Here is a 19,038-nt window from a genome sequence, read left to right as displayed (position 1 = left end):
TTTTTCAGATATCAAATCGTGGGTCTTTGAAATAAGTAATCTCTTTTTATCCCCCTCCCCCATTTCCTTATTTAGCAATTAATATCAAAATTAACACCTTCTCTGGAATACACTATTCGAGACTTTTAATTTGATACCACCGCCTATATTCCGTAAAAAATACCAAAAAATAAAAAAAGATAAAGTATGTGTTAATTTCGGTCTTGAATGAAGTGCTCTTACACACTTCCAGGCCCTGATCCAATATGGATTGTTGCGCCAACGATTATTATTAAAGTACGTTAAAATAGGACCAACAATTACATCAGCAAAATTACAACAGTGGTGGAAAACAGATTTTGCTAAATAAGTATGCTCTAGAACAATGTGGAATATTCTGCATAGAACTTGCTATTCTTCACGAGTTCCCAGAAAAAGCCATACAATATCAAAGTGAAGTAAAAGAAAGAATATATGATTGCCATTCACCCCTTGGTGGGGTATAGCGCATCAACATGACCTATCCGCCATCGTCCGCAGTTACGTAACTGCATTTCAGGTTCTCCCACAACTTCCCGAGACGCTCGCATTCCTCCTCTGTTCTGGGGCGACCACTCGTCAGCCTTTTTGGGAGAAAGGATGCCGTTGCATACGTAATCTGAAATACAAATGTCTCCCGTTCCGCGGGAGAATGGGTACTTCTTTGCAATTTTGACGATCATCTCCTCCTTCTCCTTTCACTCTCTTGGAAAGGTCTTGAATTCCTAAGATTTCCGTCCTAGTGGAAGCAACAGTAACTGCAGGTGCAGCGATAAATAATTCCGTGCGAAGTTCGTCAAGTCCAGCAGCTTAACTCCGTTCGAGTGCATTGATGACCGAAATGATTTCTGTTCTGCTTAGAGGAACAGTCCGTATCGGCATGTTGCGGTGAGTAGTTATTTCATTCACAATAGGCAGAACCTCACCAGATGTAATACTGTTAAGAACTATGGTGTTGATTGAAGTAATAAAAACTTGTTGTTTCTTTTTCGTTGGTGTGGGTATTTATTCTTGCATATACCGATATTTCGGGAACCACTTGTTCCCTTCATCAGTGCTAACAAGTTTGCTCAACTTTTCGTTGATGTGGGTATTTATTCTTGCATATACCGATATTTCGGGAACCACTTGTTCCCTTCATCAGTGCTAACAAGCTGAGCAAACTTGGAACAAGTGGTTTTTGCATATACCGATATTTCGGGAACTACTTGTTCCCTTCATCAGTGCTAACAAGTTGAGCAAACTTGGAACAAGTGGTTCCCGAAATATCGGTATATGCAAGAATAAATACCCACACCAACGAAAAAGAAACAACAAGTTTTTATTACTTCAATTAATTAATCGTTGGAAACACCGCATAATTTCACTCTGAACGATGGTGTATTTTTGTATGACCCCTTCATTTGTTCGTCATGGTAGATGAAATGTCCACCGTTGACGTCCTTCACAGAGCCATCGAAAGATTTGTAACCACATGCAAGCTCTTTGGCGGTATATAGTTCTGGAATTATATATGGTATATAGTTCTGGAATTATTGCGATCTGCGTCATCTTCCGCTTCCCTGACCAACTCAGTAGCCAATTCTCTCGTGTCACTCCATACACTACGCTAAACTTCTCGGGATTTCGCTCGGTATGGAGTTCACGTACGTCACGCATGCCATCACTCGCGTCAATCAGTAGATCCCTCCACCTCTTCTATTCATCGAACCGCTTACACGACTCCGCAGTCAGCCAGATCTTATGACACCCCTTCTGGACCTGGCCGGCAACCTGTGTAGCACAAGGGAAAAAGCATTTTTGATGACGCCCCCATGGTTATCCATATTCTCAGGCTGGTTACTTATTCTACCTATCGTCCGATCATCAGGATAGTTCTCCCCCTGTCGAGCGACAGCTGGGTCGTACAAGCGGTCGATGTTGAACTTAGGGGGTAACAACTCCCCAAACCTGCGGAAAGTGGCGGACACAACACATAAGCGAACGTAAGCAACCATCAGGCGATGATCCTTTTCGAAGCTAGTGTCAACGCCTATCTTGTTAGATAACTGTCTCCTAGATGAGACAGCTCTTAAATCTACTGCTGATCGCGAAGTGGTCGATCGGTTGAAACCCATCCTCTGGATGTGCATAACAAGAGAGGCACTGATATCGACTTCGAAAGGACTACCTGATGGTCGTTTACATTCGCTTGCGGTTGCATCCGCCTCTTCTTGCAGAGTCAGGAGCTATGACCACCAAATTTAACATCGATCGCTTGTACGACCCAGCTTTCGCTCAATAGTGTGAGAGCTATCCTGCTGATCGAACGACAGACCTACTGAATAATCCGCCTGACAATATCGATGAACATTAGGCCGCCATCAAAAATGCTCTTTCTCCTGGTACTGCGCAGGCAGTAGAAGCGGATCAATGAACGGAAGGGGTTGAAGGCTCTCCTGATCGCTGTAAGTGATGGCGTGCGTGACGTGCGCGATTTTAGTTACGAGCGAAATCTCGAGAATTCAGCGTAGTCTACGACAAGACAAAATCGGTTATTGCGCTAGTCCGCGAAGACGGACAACGCAATGAAATCATTTCGGCGATCAATGCACTCAAAGGGAGTACAGCCGCTGAGCTAGGTGGTTTCACCGCAGAGTTATTTATCGCGGTACCTACTGCAGATCTGCTCCTTCCATTCGAACAGGGGATTCGAGACCTTTCCAAGAGAGTGAAAGGGATGGTCGTCAAAAACTCAAAGTAGAGGACCTGCTTTGTGTGTAACAATTGGTGGGTATTTGTGTGCTTTCTACCGCCGCAAAGATAATAGCTAAAGTAATCCTGGAATGCATTAAAGAACTTCTCGGAAGCTTGATCGACAGAGAGGAAGTTGGTTTCCGCTCTGGATGCTCCTGCTTTAACCACATCAACACCCTACGAATTTTTTCCTACAGTTTGCGGAATTTAAATATTCGCTATATCTGCTCTCCATCGATTTCGAGAAAGCTTTCGATAGCGTAAACAGAAAATGTATCTGCTCTACGCACGAGGCGCACGAGCGGCATATGTTGGCGTAAAATGTCGGATGCTACACCGAGGATTTGCAAGTAAAAGCAGAGTCGGCCAGGGTTGCATCCAGTCACCGATATGATTTCCTCTTGTTATCGGTGACGTTCTTCATTTTGCCTTGTCCGGAGAACGTGGAAAAATTCAATGACACTGATTACATCTGATTACTCTCCCACAGTGTAGTAGACCTTGGCCAAATGGCTTTGGATTTGGAAAGAGAAGCAAGTAGAGTTGGAATAAAGATAAACACCCACAAAACCAAGGTTCTCAGTCCGATGCAGAGCATCGAAAGCGTGGCTCAACTTGTATATCTTGAAGCATTAATAGCGCTAGGTTCCCTTTCGATGTCCTATCTAAAATCGGGAAATGCAAAAGCCGCAACCTTTCGTCAACAACTGTCTATCTCATCAGAGTACACTATTTCAAACGACACAGGTTTAGCACTCGTAGGTGATGTGGTCAGAAGACGGAAATGGCAGTGGATAAGTCACTCATTAAGGAGGGACGAAAATTGAATTGCGGGATATGCCCTCCAGTGGAATCCACTCTCCCAAGGTGACGAGTGTGTTGCCCCAAGATCACGTGGCGTGAACAATAGAGGAGGAGTGCGAGCGTCTTTGGAATTTAGGAGGAAGGGCGAAGCGCATATCAGATAACCCCGAGCGATGACACGTAGGTGTGGTTGACGCGCTATACCCGACCAGAAACTGAATGGCAAGGAGTAAATGGCAAGCATATATATATATTGGATCAGTAAGAAGAAACATAAGCCCATATTGTAGGTATATACTTATGTACATGAAAGATGTACATGTATCGAGGCGGAAATAGCATATTACAGCTCATATGCACATTTTCTATTTTAAAAACACATTTTCGCTTTTAAAAAGATGATATACTAAAAATTTCACCCGAGTTATTATATAATAATAATAATCGTTGGCGGAACAGTCTAATTGGATTAGGATATTAAAGTGTATTGAGCTCTTCATTCAAGACCGTGTCTCTAGCGGAATTTGAACCTTCCGCTTGGACAACCCAATGCTCTAAACTCTTGAGCCACTCAAATTATTATATGATGAAGATTTGAAATTCGATTGTTTCAATGAAGCTCAAGCTACCTTTGTTGCATTAATATATAAATCAATTGAAAATATTCAATAATCAATAGCGTTACCATTTCTATTTATGATGTAAAAGGCTGTACGCATAATCTTTTCCTTCAGCCTTTATCCCGTTCACAGCGGAGTCAGCACATCGTGGTCTGTTTCACCATTTGGTTCTATCAAAAGCCTGATCTGGATGCAATCGCGAGGCTTTCAAATCCCCGTCCAGTGCCACCTTTGTTTCGGCCTCCTTTTGGTCGGTTACCATCGACTTCGATGTTCAGATCAATCTTAGCAAGCGAATTCCCGTTGGCGCGAATTACGTTACTATACCATCGAAGACCCGTGTGACGGTGTCCATAACAAGAACAAAGGGTTTCGCTACACTTTACTTTTCAGATCGTGGTAGAGCAATTGAACCCTGGGCACGAATTCTTCCGGTACTAAATGTTGCTGTAGAGCATACCAGATGAGTTCGTGTGGCACACTGTCAAACACTTTCTGCTAGATCCAGAAATGCAATGTAATGAGGGTCATGCTTCTTACGGTGTTTCTCGATGGTTGATCGCGCAAAATGTATTGCGTCAGTAGTACCGCCGTTCCTGACAAATCCGGCTTCGCGGTTATCTCGATGATTTCGCGAATACGGTAGCCAAGAATGTGTTCGAAAATCTTCATCGTATGGGAAAGAAACCGGATTGGACGATAATTTGAACATTCTATTGTTCTAATTTTCTTTTTCCTTACTAGAACTATGATGCTTTCCTGCCAGATCATATTCTAGCTTCCCGAATAATTCGATTCAAGAATTCACTGAGCCAACCCAATGCTATGGTCTCAACTCATCGTTTTTCAGAGCTCGGATGCGATGTTACCAGGTCCTGTTTCCTTCACCGATTTCATTAGTTTTATTGCCTCCTCGACTTCAGTTGCGCTGGCAGATAAATCCGCTCCAAATGCCGGGAATGATTGTGGAAGTGGAGGATGAACGAAGTCTTCAGTTCAAATCTTGGTCTTTCTAGTTACACATATTTGTTTTGCTCGGACTAAGTTACTTACGGTCTGACGCCGTCCATTTCTTGACAGAAGCGGGGCCCATCTCGCATTTTTCCGAGGCTTGTTACTCGATTCGGTCATGTTATTTTTAACCGCATTAGAGGCATTTTCTTGGTCAGTCGGCCGCGGAATCTGTCACAAAGAGATCTCAGGTAGGATTTTGCATAGGGGAATAAATCCAATTATACTTTATTTATCTCTGTCCGTGATCTCAGCATTTTATTCAGGATAGAACAAAGTACATTGCCTCAAACCCTCCTCTTTTACCTGGGCTTGACAGCATGCAATGTTAATAGCATGGCGGAATTGGGAAGTACGCATAATAAATACTAGCAATCTACTAAATTTTGTAGAAGAAAGTTGTCAGCACACTTAATCTATTCTTTCATAATTATGTATTTTCAAAAGCTCGGCTCTCAAGAATATACTCAATTGGATGTCGTTTCTAGTAGACCATGTTCTTTGCTTTTTGACGTTGAGTCATTTTTTTGCCTTCAATGACGCGATAATTTGATTCAGCCATTAGTCTTCAGGGTATACTGCCAACAATCATCTCGGTTCTTCAACCGAGCCCTTCACTTGAAAAATTTCATCAATATCATTACTTTTGACCTCGTCCACCGAGTTGCCCACCGTTTAGGTTTCCATTGGCAGGCTTCCTTTGGCTTTATCTTCATGCCCTTATAGTTATTGGCGCTGCTCTTGATGTCCTTGTAGGTATTTGCTTATTGTCCATTTGTTGTCCGGGACCGCCACTGTTGAATCTATTTTACGTATAAGTTGTATTACTTACCATTATATTGAATTCCACACTGACAAATGGAATTGTTCGAAATGTCTGAATTGCCAATGGAAGCGAAGAATGTGTTGAAATCTTCTCGAAATATTCGTCACATCTCTCCGTCGCGGCTCAGCGGTCGGTAGGAAACGTATGCTATTGTTTGCCTTGGAGGGTTATTAAACTTAAAGTTTTTTAAAGTACGATTAAGGGAGTCATCCCGTGTGAAGGCGGTTTTTTTGGCTTTTTTTTAGAATTTTTTTGTGAAGAACTGAATAAAGATACAAACACGAATTTTTCACCATAGATTTATTAATATCTTGAGCATGCATAGTTCGTTATTGAAATACAGAGCAATTTATACACTCATCTCCAAAAAAAAAGTTTTTCTGCTGACACACTAAAGGGCGCTGCGATCACCTTAAAGACAAAAGTAAATGGCATTTTGACGTACAGACTTAACTCTAGTCCGCAAACTAGGATTATAAAAAATATTAAAAGCTACATTTTTGGTGCCGTGTTAAACTTTCTTTTTGTAAATTTTGGTGCTCTTCCACGGCTTCTTCAATGAATAAAAAAACTATTGCATGAATCTTAATTATCCTAGTAGCCGATTTTCAACATGCAATTTCGAGAAAAATGCATTTTAAAAGTAGAATGCGATTTCTAGCCATAAAACCTTAACTAGCCATTAATCTACTATACCTAGTCCACAAACCTTAGGTTTCTTCAAGAAACACATGTACAGCCTTGGCTTCAGTTCTTGTCCTTCTAGTGAAGTCATTCAAACGTCATCCGGACCGATAAATGCGCGCTTTATTACGGCGATCGGCATGTGACTTATTACGTGTTTAACACTATAATTTCCGAATGACTCCGAATATCAAAAAATCAGTTTGCCCATATATTCTTCACTATATCTAGATACAATTGATGCCAAAAAGAAAAATTCGATTCCGCGCATCCGACACACGGGATGACCCCCTTAATAGGTACATTAATACAATATTAATTTTTAAACAATCTGGGATATATAAAAATAAAGGTTCAATTGAGTGTAATTACGCGGTATTTCTGCCGATTAATTATTTGAAATAATAAAAAACTTGTTTTTCCTATTCTCTAGTTTGGATTTTTATTTTGCAAATTCCGATATTTCGGGAACCACTTTTTCCCCTCATTAGTTTAAAACTGATTTAGCCATAATTACAATACCCACTGATGAGCAGACTTGTTAGCACTGATGAAGGGAGCAAGGTATCGGAATGTGCAAAATAAAAACACTAACGAATAGGAAAAGCAAGTTTTTTATTATTTCAAAGCTTCAATTGTTTGTTGTAGTACCTCAGGACCATTAAAAATCACTGTCTCGGGTCTTCTAAGGCCGATTTAAGGGATACATAACCAAATGTTGACCTGTGGATTCTTTTTGTTTCATATATATTTGTCGCTCTTTTAAACTTAACAGCCTTTCCTTGGGAGCAGCCTTTACCTTAGGAACTACATCTGTATAATTTCGCACCTGGAAGAGCCAACGTAAGAAAATGCTCCCATTGATTACGTGCCACATTACTAACTGAGGTTGGGAAAAAATGAGATCACGGATGCAATCTTCAAGTTGCTGAGACAGCACTAACAGCTTATTGTGGCTACGTCTTAATCCTTATACATATTTATAATTTGATTCCAAGGGATATCAACTTTGAAAATTAACAACCACGTTTCTAATCACTGGCAATTGCTCAGAGTTATCTGTGTTAGCCTTTACTTTTTCGTTATAGGTAAGTTATTTTTTGGATTGGTAAAGCAAATTTTAAAAACAAACTAATCAATGATCGTCATAAATGTTGTTGTATATAAAAGAAAGTCAACGGTTTACTTCTCTGTTTGTGCAGGCATTTCTTCTCCTGAATTTCCCATGAGTGGTACAATACTCGATTTTTTCCGCTACTGTTCTGAGTTCCAAACCGTTATGAAGGGAATATCGGAAATACATCTCAGAATTTTATACTGAGACTTTTTCTTCCTTAGGTTTGGTTCCGCTCAGTAACTCTTACTTTAGAGTTAGAGACAGATAGATTGGTGATGTTTTTTGAACCATCCTCAAAAAGTTTTCGACGTAAGTTTGAATTGAAGAGCCCTTTGATCCTATGTGTTTCTTCAAGGTGATTGTTTTATCGAAGCTAGTTCCCAGGTACTTAAAAATGTTCTTGATTTCCACTTTAGGATAGATTTCTGCTCGAAAAGAGAAACGTATTTGCACGCACTTCGACTCATTTTTCTTCCTCAATCATCCTCCATATCTGAACCTAGTTGCCTGCTCCCTTGACAATCGGTTCATCCGGCTCCGGTTAGCAGACAAATCGGAAGACAAACGAACAGGGGGGTCATTTGTACATCAATATTAATTACTCTAGCCAGACATATGTGTGTATGTATTTAGGTATACATATGTGCTAATGATGTTTGCGGCTAGTTAATTCAGATAGATATATTAGTACATTACACCAGCGATATTCAATATACGTACTATATATGGGGATATGTGTACTTTTGTGCATGAAGTAACCCGGAAATATAAGTACGATCAATTTATATCATATATGCATGGATATGTATATGTACAGTATTCGGTAATAGTCATTTTGGTTGTATAGAGTGAAAATAATATCTATGTCTGTAACATGTACGCATACCTTGTAGTTTGGCGAAATATGAAGGAATATATTGGATTTGTAGCTATATACGGATGGAAGAAAGAGTTTCTCACATAAGATGAACACAAAACTGTCCGCCTGTCTGCCTGTCTTTTTTTGTCGATGAAAGATGGAAAGCGTCAAAAGCTACCGCAGGCTCCTGACACACGGTTATGTGGGACTCTTACCCGCTAAAACCACCTCTTTCTCCTTCCACTCTGCCCGCGGGACTCACATTCGCTATTACGTTGCGGGGCTGGATCAGAATTTATTTTTCGCTCGTGTTAACATTCGTGTTTCTCTCGCGTTCATTCTTCCGGATAATTTCTTCCTGCCTAAGCTTCTTATCGATGGCTGCAATCACCTTTTCAACTTCGATCCATATCCTCTTTACTTTCACCATGAGTTCCATTATATGTCCAGGTATAAAGTGCTTCCCGGTTGTAGCTTCCAATAGCTTCCAATTCCTTTAGGCTTCGAATTTCGGGCAAGAGATTTTCCGGTGAGATACGTTCGATCGTAACGTCGTTGTCTTTCTATCGCCAGAATCTTAATCGGGACCATTCCTGCTGTCACGCAAGCTGCTTCATTTGATATTGCTCTGGAAGCGCAACATGTTCGAAGTACACTATATACTATATTTTTCAGTGCATCTGCCCATACTGGGGCTGCATACAGTAGGATCGAACTGACCACCTTCGAAATAAGGAGTCGACGGCTCGGCCTTGGTCCTCCCATATTTGGTAGCTTTCTCGCAACTAGCGCTGCCTTAGTTGCTGCACCCTCCACATGCAACCTGAAGTTTAACCTCTGGTCAACCAGTATTTAAGCGCGGGCTTGGAATGAATTGTTTGCGTTCCAACTTTGATCTTTATGGAAGTGCACTTTCTCCGCTTGGTGATAAGTACTACTTCCGTCTTATACTCTGCGAGCTGTAGACCAGTATTCTCTAACCAGGATTTAATCTCTCATCTCATCGCCACCCCTAAGTTGATTAGGGATTCAAGCATCTTGCTCCGCCTAGCGGAATTGAAGGCGTTCTTTACACCGAGTGTGATCACTGCACAACATTTGTCCTCGTCAAGTGCGCTCCTAGTTGTGTTAAATACTAGGACAACTGCATCCTTTGTAGACTTCCCCTTTCGAAAACCGAACTGATTCTCGGAGAGACCGCCACCCTTTTCGGCAATTGGAAGTAATCCGTAATAGATTACTCGTTCGAATAGTTTGCCAGTATTATTATGAAGGCATATCGGCCTGTAGGACGAAGTTTCCAACAAAGGTTTGTTTGGCTTGGGGACTAGTATTAATTTCTGCTTGTTTCATTATATAGGAAATGCTCCTTCTTTGAGGCATATGGTGAACGCCGGAGCTATTTGCACTGCTGCTTGAGAGCTTTATTGGCGATACCATCCAAGTCAGGTGCTCTATTTCCGAATATTTTTTCCGCAGCTTCGAGGACCCCCTTTTCGCTTAACATGAGAACTTCGGCGGTGTCTATCTCGACAGTGGGAAGGTTAGCGGTATTCACATTCTGTAGGAAATGTTCCGTTACTATTCGATTAAGCAGAGTAAGGCAAGAAATTGGTGGGGAGCGTTTGCCTTTGACTTTCGACAGTATTGTCTTATAGGCTCCACCCCAGGTCTGTCTCTCTGTCTTTCTGTCTGTCACACCCGATTTATTCAGAAACGGTTAAACCGATTGTCACGAAAATTGGTATTGGTATGAGCTGTTGTCCATTACATGCAGCAAGTGGCATCATTTTGTGTTAAGTTTAAGGGGGGGGGGGGGGGTTGTAGGGTTGTAGTTTGGGTAAATATGAAGGGGTATGTTGGATTTGTAGTATTTCGACTTGTTTGATTTGAATTGAAGCAAATTTTTGAAAACTTGTGGTAAGCCCGCTTCTTCGTACCACTTTGCTGTTACTATTTGGCCAGAGCAATAACAGCGGCAAATTTGAATTTCAAATAGATTGACATTATCATTTTTGTTGCTAACTTTTGTTGCCTTGCGTTGATGGTCGGGCTGCCATTTCGTTTCCGCATCGTATTTAATAGAACCGTTCTTCGTCACCTGTAGATATTTTATCGAGGATGCTAGAGTGGCGTTTTTAAATGCCATGAGGAAATATTTAGCGAAATATACGCGCGTTTTGATCACATCCGAAATCAAGATATCCGCGATCGATATGGAAAATAACACATCGATTTCCTGTTGTACTGGTGGTGAAATTTGTGTAGGCATCATATCACTAGATGTGTGTTTTCAGATCTACATTTTCACTGATCTTTATGAATAAAATATTGCTAAACTATGACAAATAATCTACAGTTTATGAAATTGTCCTAATTAAAATTAAAGTGTCAATCTGCCGAACCTCTGTTTGTCCCTCGGTAAATGCAAGACAAATCACTCGAGTAATGAGTAATATTTGATACTATCGGAAGTGGAGTTAACACAAAACAAATTTGTGGTTATGATATGACGCGGTATTTAGGGTTAGGCTAATGAAACGTTATGTTCATGATGTTCCTTTGTAACACGGTCTTTTTCAAAAAGTGATATGATATCTATTTACCTACTAGAGTGATGTTTTCCATTGCTGTAGTGATGTCGCTTTTCCGTTGTGAAATCCTTGGTTACCCTTCTAAAGCCCTCTTCTAACTAGCTTCCTGGTAGACTGTGGCGAAATTCCCCGCTCTACTGAATCTCATACTAGATCTTCCGTATCGTATTGTTCGCTTTCTGTTACGTTTGCTTTGAAAGATCTCCTATGTTAAGTTACAAATTTTATTTATATCATCGCTATCATCGCTTTGATTTCGTCTGATTTATAATTCAGTTAATTTTTGGTGGTAGTTTCGAATAGATTATAACTGCTGAAGGTTCGCGGAATTACTTGTATGTCTGACTCGTATTTCATCACTAGGAACAGTTTACCTACGTTTCATTGACATTTCAAAGAGCTTGTATGATTTTGACTGATTTCAAACTCAGATAAAGGTTTTTAATGTTCAAAAACTCTTATATTTTATAATAGAAATACGTCTCAGCACAGGTTATGTGTGTTTGTGCCTGAAAAACCAACCATTTTATCTATAAATTTTATGTTTGTCTTTCAGAAAATACCACTTGGTTGGATGAGCTTACTACTTCAGCCGTAGAAAATTTGATCCAGTTTTAATAAACGTATAGCTACAGAGCAACAGCAGTGAAAAGCTCAGTAGCAAGTCGAAGCAATCGATGTGAGCAGCTAATGAGCTTGGAACAACTGCTGAAGTCAATACTAATGTTGATGTTAACATGGTATTTCAAATCATTCATCATCATTCAGATCCTACGCGAATAAATTTGTTTGACTAAAGGGATTTACATACGTACATATACGCCAAGTGGGTAAATATACGTTGAGCGAATATTTGTATGTCCTTTTACATATGGCAATAAATCCTTTGATTATGTACGCGGGACCTATTGTGCTCATTAGCCCGGCCTTTCGCTTGTCATTTTACCTCGGTAACTGAGGTTCTTCTATCACATATCTTTAACAATAAATTTCAGTTATGTATTAATACCGTGAACTGTGATATAACCGAGCGATGTTGAAATCTATTAATGGATGTTTCAGCATTCGCGTGAGATTTTGGGAAATTTCGCATATCCTCTTCGCCTAACATTCCTTTCAGTCGGTTAAAACTTTCCGAATGGCTTTGATATTTTCAAGACTTGTCCTCTTTTATTATAATATCGCCGATAAGCAACATTTCAGCTTAAGGTAGTAGTATAGTATGCGAATTTGAAATTGCAGTAAGTATAGATATGAAATCTGCCGATACCAGCTAAATATCTAAACACGTTCTAGTCGAAACCACGTTTTCAAAGTTTCGGGGAAGCACTCACAAAACTACTTAATCGATTTAGTTGGACTTTGAATCCCTTTTTCTGCACACCTATGCCGATATATGGATCGTCAAAAATATTTTATTTTCTAATAATTTAACATACAAAAATAAACAATTTTGAAAATTTTTTATTTAAACATTCGCCATTTTGTTATTTTAAAAAATAATTGCATGTTTGAGCTTTGGTGCATTTTTCATTTATTTATATTTTATGAAGTCAGAAAACTGGAAGCTACACGCTTCAGGTTTAATGGGCTTTTTGTTTCACTATGTGAAGAACAATGAGTACATCATAGTTTCGTGTGTACATAGTTAAAAATTCAATTGTCCTCTATTGCTATTTACAAATAAAAGCACTGCATTGATACTAACCAACCTCATACGCTTCATACTAGCGGTTCAACATTATTTGCAAATGTGAAGAGGTGTATCTACAATAGATACAAAAAAGTCGCCATACCGGGTGCTTCGTGCATAAAGGTTTTGTGTTCATATTATTTGAGAAACTCTGCCCGATTTTCCATTCGTACATAGCAAAGAATACAAAATATTCCTGGTAACACTCATGTCTATTTTATTGGTTACTACCCGCAAACTTTATAAGCATATACATATACATACACATGCCTACCTCGAGTAATTGGTACATGTGCAAATAACTAATCAAATCGGGAAACCGGAGGGTACGAAAGGTTTTGTGTATTTCTTAGTACGTAGCACGTAATATATGTATATATTATGCTAGAGTACCCACTTTCGGATGATATTGACATTCATAGTCTTTAATTTGCAAAGAAGCAACAACTTTGACGTTTTATAGCTTGGTTAGCAATAGTGCGATTTCCACCAAACTTGGTAAGATCATGCTCTATATTATAGCCTACACCACTGCGTGGTGCTAGGATGAACTTAAGGGGGGTTTGTAGCCAATTACTAAAAATTATAATAATATACTATTATTAACTTTATTTGAATAGATATCGGTATGGAAGATATTTCAGAGCCCAGGCATCATATAGTGACAGCTTCCTGATTTTTTTTAAGATTTTTCGCTGGGTTGGTTTCTGAGAATGGCCCCCTTAAAAAACTAATCTCTTCCAAACCCCCCAAACTACCCAAATTTCCAACAAATGTCGAGGTAAAAGGATGCAACTCACCGTATGCGTGAACGTTCACAGTTCCCACCTTTCTACCAAATTTGGTGTCAATCGCTATAACCGTCTCTGAGAAAAACGCGTGTGACGGACAAATAGGCAGACAGACGGACGGACAGACAGTAAACCGATTTTAATGAGGTTTTGTTTTACACAAAACCTTAAAAAAGGCTGAGGAGAATAAGATTCTTCTTGAATAGAATTTTAATATTTCACGCGAATGTCAATTATTCCCGTTGATTATGACGTCAGCATTTTATTTGCATTGCGAAGTTTGAACTGCTATAACTTTGGCGTTAATTGCCAGATTTCCATGAAATATAGCATATACGAAATATTGTCCTCTATGCTGATACAAAATTCGGAAGTCATCGGATGAATTTAAGGGGGCGGGGTATTGCAGTAAATTTATAAAAGTTGGTAATATGTTATTAGTAAGTCTATTTGAGCAGATCTCGGAATGGGACATATTTTGAGGCCTAGGCGATCTAGGCGCACCACCCTGATTTTTTACGAATTTTTAGATTGGGTAGTTTCCGAAAATGAATCCTGTTTCACTTGAAGTGCCTACATTTTGACTCCTTACTCACGCACTTTTCAATTCACGTCAAAAATTAATATCAGTTTCGGAAAGTACAAATCGAGACCTTTCATTTGATGTCCTACATGACTATATCCGGTGAAAAAAATTTTTGAATCCCCCCCTTCGCTTGTATGGGAAGCCCCCCTTTAGACTCCACCTAAATTTATGGCACTCGCTGTATGTGTGGGATTTCATAGTTCCCATCTGTCCACCAAATTTCGTTCGGATAGGTTTTGCCGTTTTGAAGAAAAGTGCGTGTGACTGACAGACATTGAATCGATTTTAATAAGGTTTTGTTTTACATAAAACCTTAAAAAAGCTAAAAAAGGAAAACTCCTGACCACTTAGAGTGCAATAAATTTACCTGAAATGAGAAATTTTGACTTTCGGTAACTTTGTTAATAATAGTTGGATTGCTTTCAAACTTTAGTTATGTCCTATATTATTGCCTATGCTGATGCCAAATACAAAGGCTTCTAAGACTTTTCCGGTATATTTGTAAAAAATGGTAATGTACTATTATTAACTTTATTTGTGCAGATATTAACGAATGCCTCAAATCTAAAATTTACTGCAATATTTTTCGTCCTGTCGCTCTCTATGATTCTGAGTGTTAGCCGACTATAAAAGACAGTGAACGGCGGTAATGGAGACGAAGGTGTTGCGTTGGACTAGTGGCGTGACACGTTGTGATCACATCCGGAATGAGCATATCCGCGATCGTGGGGAAACTCAAACTCTGGGGAAGGCGTTTTCGATGGTATGGTCTCGTAATTCGGGCTAACGAGAATTCACTTGCTGAAATTGGTCTGAACATCGAAGTCGATGGTAAAAGACCAAAAGGCAGGCCTAAACAACGGTGGCTTGATACGCTGGATGGGAATTTAAAAGCCTCGAAATTGCACCCAGACCAGCGATTCAATAGAGCCAAATGGCGAAACCGATCACGGCGAGTTGACCCCGCTTGTGAACGGGACCAACGCTGAAGAAGAAGAAGGAGAATTTGTGCAGATATCAGAACGGGATGTATTTTCAGGCCTAGATTTCACACAGATGTGGATGGAAAATTGTGCTAAAACTATTATTAACTTCATTTGTGCTGATATCGGAAAGGGATGTATTTTGAGGCCTAGATCTTGTAAAGATGCATCACTGTGATTTTTTCAGATTTTTCGATTGGGTAGATTCTAAGAACGAAACCTGTTTAACTTTTTTGAACACACATTTGGAGGCCTCATTCCAATATTTTTCACCTAACGTAAGAAAAAGAGTTTCGAAAAGTAGTAACCATGCCCTTCCATTTGATATCCCACATAAAAGCATTCTTTGAAAAAAGTGGTCACCCCCTTCTAATGTATGGGGCGCCCCTTGAAACTCAACACTAAATGGCGCAATTGGCTATATATAAAGAAGCACACAGAGCACATATTCTGACCAAATTCCGTAACAATCGGTTTAGCAGTTTCGGAGTTAATCAGGTGTGACAGACAGATGGACAGACCAGCAGGCAGACCTTAAAAAAATCTGGGGCGAAGTAGATTCTTCTTAAAAAGAATTTTTATATTTCACCCGAATGTCGATTAGTCTCTCGTTAATTATGACGTCAGTATCTTATTTGCATGATTTCAGATGCAGTAAATGCGCACGAAACTGGTAAGTTTGAACTGCTGGATTTCCATGAAGCCTTGGGCCTAGGTTTCATATAAGCGCATCATCCTGATTGTTTCACATTTTCGGGTTGGGTAGTTTCCGAGAATGAGTCCTATCCCATTTTAAGTCTCCACATTTTAACTCCATGCGTATTTTAAAATTTACGTTAAAACTGATATTAGTTTCGGAAAGCACTAATCGAGACCTTGCATTTGATTCCTCGTTGCTCTTTGTATATATAGGGGCCCCCTTTTACACTCCACGCAAATTCATGTCAATCACTGTATGCGTATCTCACGCACATCACAGTCCCCATATGTCCACCAAATTTCGTTCGGATCATTGTGTTTTAGAGAAAAGTGTATGAGACGGACAGACAGACAGACGGACGGTGAATCGAATTTAATAAGGTTTTGTTTTACACAAAACCCTAAAAATATACATTGATTAATACAAAATTAAGTAACCGTGTATTATCTTCTTGTCCAAAAAAGTTATGAAATAACGTTGAAATTTCATGCGTCAGACTATACTATCACTTTAAAGTTATTTGTTACCAAATGTATTTTCGTTCCCGCGGAAAAATTTATAGAAAGTTAGCTGACAACAATCATTCAAGGCACTATTTAAATGTGTCTAATATATAAATATATATTTGTTTTCGTTACAGCATCTAAAATTGGATTTAAGGTACACCCGACTGGAGCTCCAACACTTTAAAAATAATCGGCAGGCGAAACCGCCATGGTAAGAGATAAAGAACACTTTTTATTCAATTTTTCTTTTTGATTTCATTATTAACATACCGTACAATATCAGAGCAACAAAATACGAGTATAATAAATATAAAATAATATGATAGTGAAAAATCATCCGCTGTTAAATAAGGAAAGCCAGATCAATAGTATGAAATGTAATTTATGAAGTATGTGCTTGATATTGGTTGGTTTCTTTATGCTGCCGTAGGCCAACTACTTGCAAATCATTAATTGTAATAATCATAAAATTGAAGCACGTCCTCATGAATAATGTGAATAAATAATACACCAAAATGCAAAGTTTTCCGGATAGCTGAGTGGTTAGAGCGCAAGGCTGTCGTACGGAAGGTCGCGGTTCAAATCTCGCTGGTGGCAGTGGGATTTGTACCGTGATTTGACGTCGGATACCAGTCGACTCAGCTGTGAATGAGTACCTGAGTCAAATCAGGGTAATAATCTCGGTCGAGTGCAATGCTGACCACATTGCCTCCTAGTGTACCGTTACGGTCTTGAATGAAGTGCTCTAACACACTTCAAGGCCCTGATCCAACATGCATTGTTGCACCAACAATTATTATTAAAATGCAAAAATGTATACATGTGGGTCCCAAAAAAAAACAGGAGACATACCAACTCTTTCTGTTTATTATTTGCAGGTATATATTCATACTATAAAGTTATTTTGTACATGAAAATCCTTTCAGTCATACAATGCTCGAAATTCGCTTCAAGGGAGAATTTTCAAGTGCAATTCCTCTACATATCTTAAATTCGCTGTGAAATTTACATTCTATTGTGACGTGTCCTTACAGCACCGCGAAAACATCTTACAAGCACATCGTAGTGTTTTTGTTTTTAGGACATCTTTATGCGTCATTAGCCCACAAATGTGGAAATCAATACAATATTTACTCAAATGACAATATTTTCAGTGGTCTTGGCATGAAAACAGTTTTGAAGGTATCCAAATGGAGTATGATAGACACTTATTGAGGCATTTCACAAAAACTTTTCTTTTTGTAGCTATCGTATGTGAAGTAACTGAAGGACAACGCACTAACCACCACAAAATGCCATTTCCATAAATTGCTGACTACATAAAGCAGTCATCTACACGACCCTTTATGAAACCCACTCCACTGCCAGCAGAAGCAATAATAATAATAATCGTTGGCGCAACAATCCATATTGGATCAGGGCCTTGAAGTGTGTTAGAGCACTTCATTCAAGACCGAAACGATACACTACAGTATATTATAGGAGGCAATGTGGTCAGCATTGCGCTCGCCCGAGATTATTAACCCTGATTTGACTCAGGTACTCATTCACAGCTGAGTCGACTGGTATCCGACACCAAATCACGATACAAATTCCACTGCCACCAGTCAGATTTGAACTGCGACCTTCCATACGATAGCCTTGTGCTCTAACCGCTCAGCTATCCGAACAGCAGAAGCAAGCCACCCTAAATATGTAAAGTATTTGACAGCAGCGGAAACCTGCCAATAAATGCAAAGTAGTGCGTTACGTCATTCGACAAAGAACGTTTTTTTTTGCTGGTATTAGGGATAAATAACCAATTATTCTAAAAAATGCACCAAATAAACAGTTCTACTTCTGTTTCTTTAGTCGTTGAACCGTTCAGTAGTAATTTCGGCTCACTTAAATCAGATTTGCCGCTTTTCTCGATCAGGATAGAATCGAAAGGCCTTCTAATCGTCATCTAATGTATCCAGTCATCGTTAGCTCGGTTAGCTTTTAAGTCGTTCCCCATCGACTGCGATGTTCAGGCCAGTCTTAGCTAGTAAGCTTTTAGCGGTAATTATATGACCATATCATAGAAAATCGATGTGATCGTTTCGTGTTACGCCACTAATTCAACGGAATTTCTTCGCCACTGCTGTAAAATGACGTTCATTTTATCTGGTAGCCACCTAACGCTCTACACCACAGAAGGCAACAGGACGAAAAGCGGTTTCATAGCACAATTCACTGTTGGCTAAAAGTACTAAAACTCTTCGTTTTCCAGAGCATCGCTGCAATGTCCCCTATTTTCTTTATTAGGCTCTTTCTTCAACGTCTGCGGTGCTGACAGATGATATTGATCTAAATGTCCGTTGAAACTTGCTCAAAGTATTCCCCCATCTCTCCGTCGCGGTCGTTAGTAACATATCGGTAAGTAACATATCGTTTTCATGATCAACACATCAGGAGTATCCAATATACAGTGTGCGTTGATGTGGGCTGTGGACAAGTGGAGAAAAATCTCTCTCGTCGTATCAAGGGTC

The 19,038-nt window shown here is 39.6% G+C and overlaps 1 protein-coding gene across 5 annotated transcripts in view; it reads left to right on the top strand.

Moving 5' to 3' along the window:
• Positions 1–19,038, top strand: part of LOC119655847 (spore coat protein SP96) — a 272,091-nt gene that overhangs the window by 45,972 nt on the left and 207,081 nt on the right. For 3 of the 5 annotated variants that reach the window (XM_038061967.1, XM_038061962.1, XM_038061964.1), the window contains one exon: positions 16,663–16,739. The gene's annotated coding sequence lies outside the window, so the exon portion shown is untranslated. Of the gene's footprint in view, positions 1–11,825; positions 12,100–16,662; positions 16,740–19,038 lie in introns of all 5 variants that reach the window. The other 2 variants (XM_038061966.1, XM_038061965.1) reach the window with 2 other exon arrangements.

This window comes from Hermetia illucens, chromosome 4, assembly GCF_905115235.1.
Source record: "Hermetia illucens chromosome 4, iHerIll2.2.curated.20191125, whole genome shotgun sequence".
NCBI classification, from domain to species: domain Eukaryota; kingdom Metazoa; phylum Arthropoda; class Insecta; order Diptera; family Stratiomyidae; genus Hermetia; species Hermetia illucens.
This window is presented reverse-complemented; position numbering and strand designations above follow the sequence as displayed.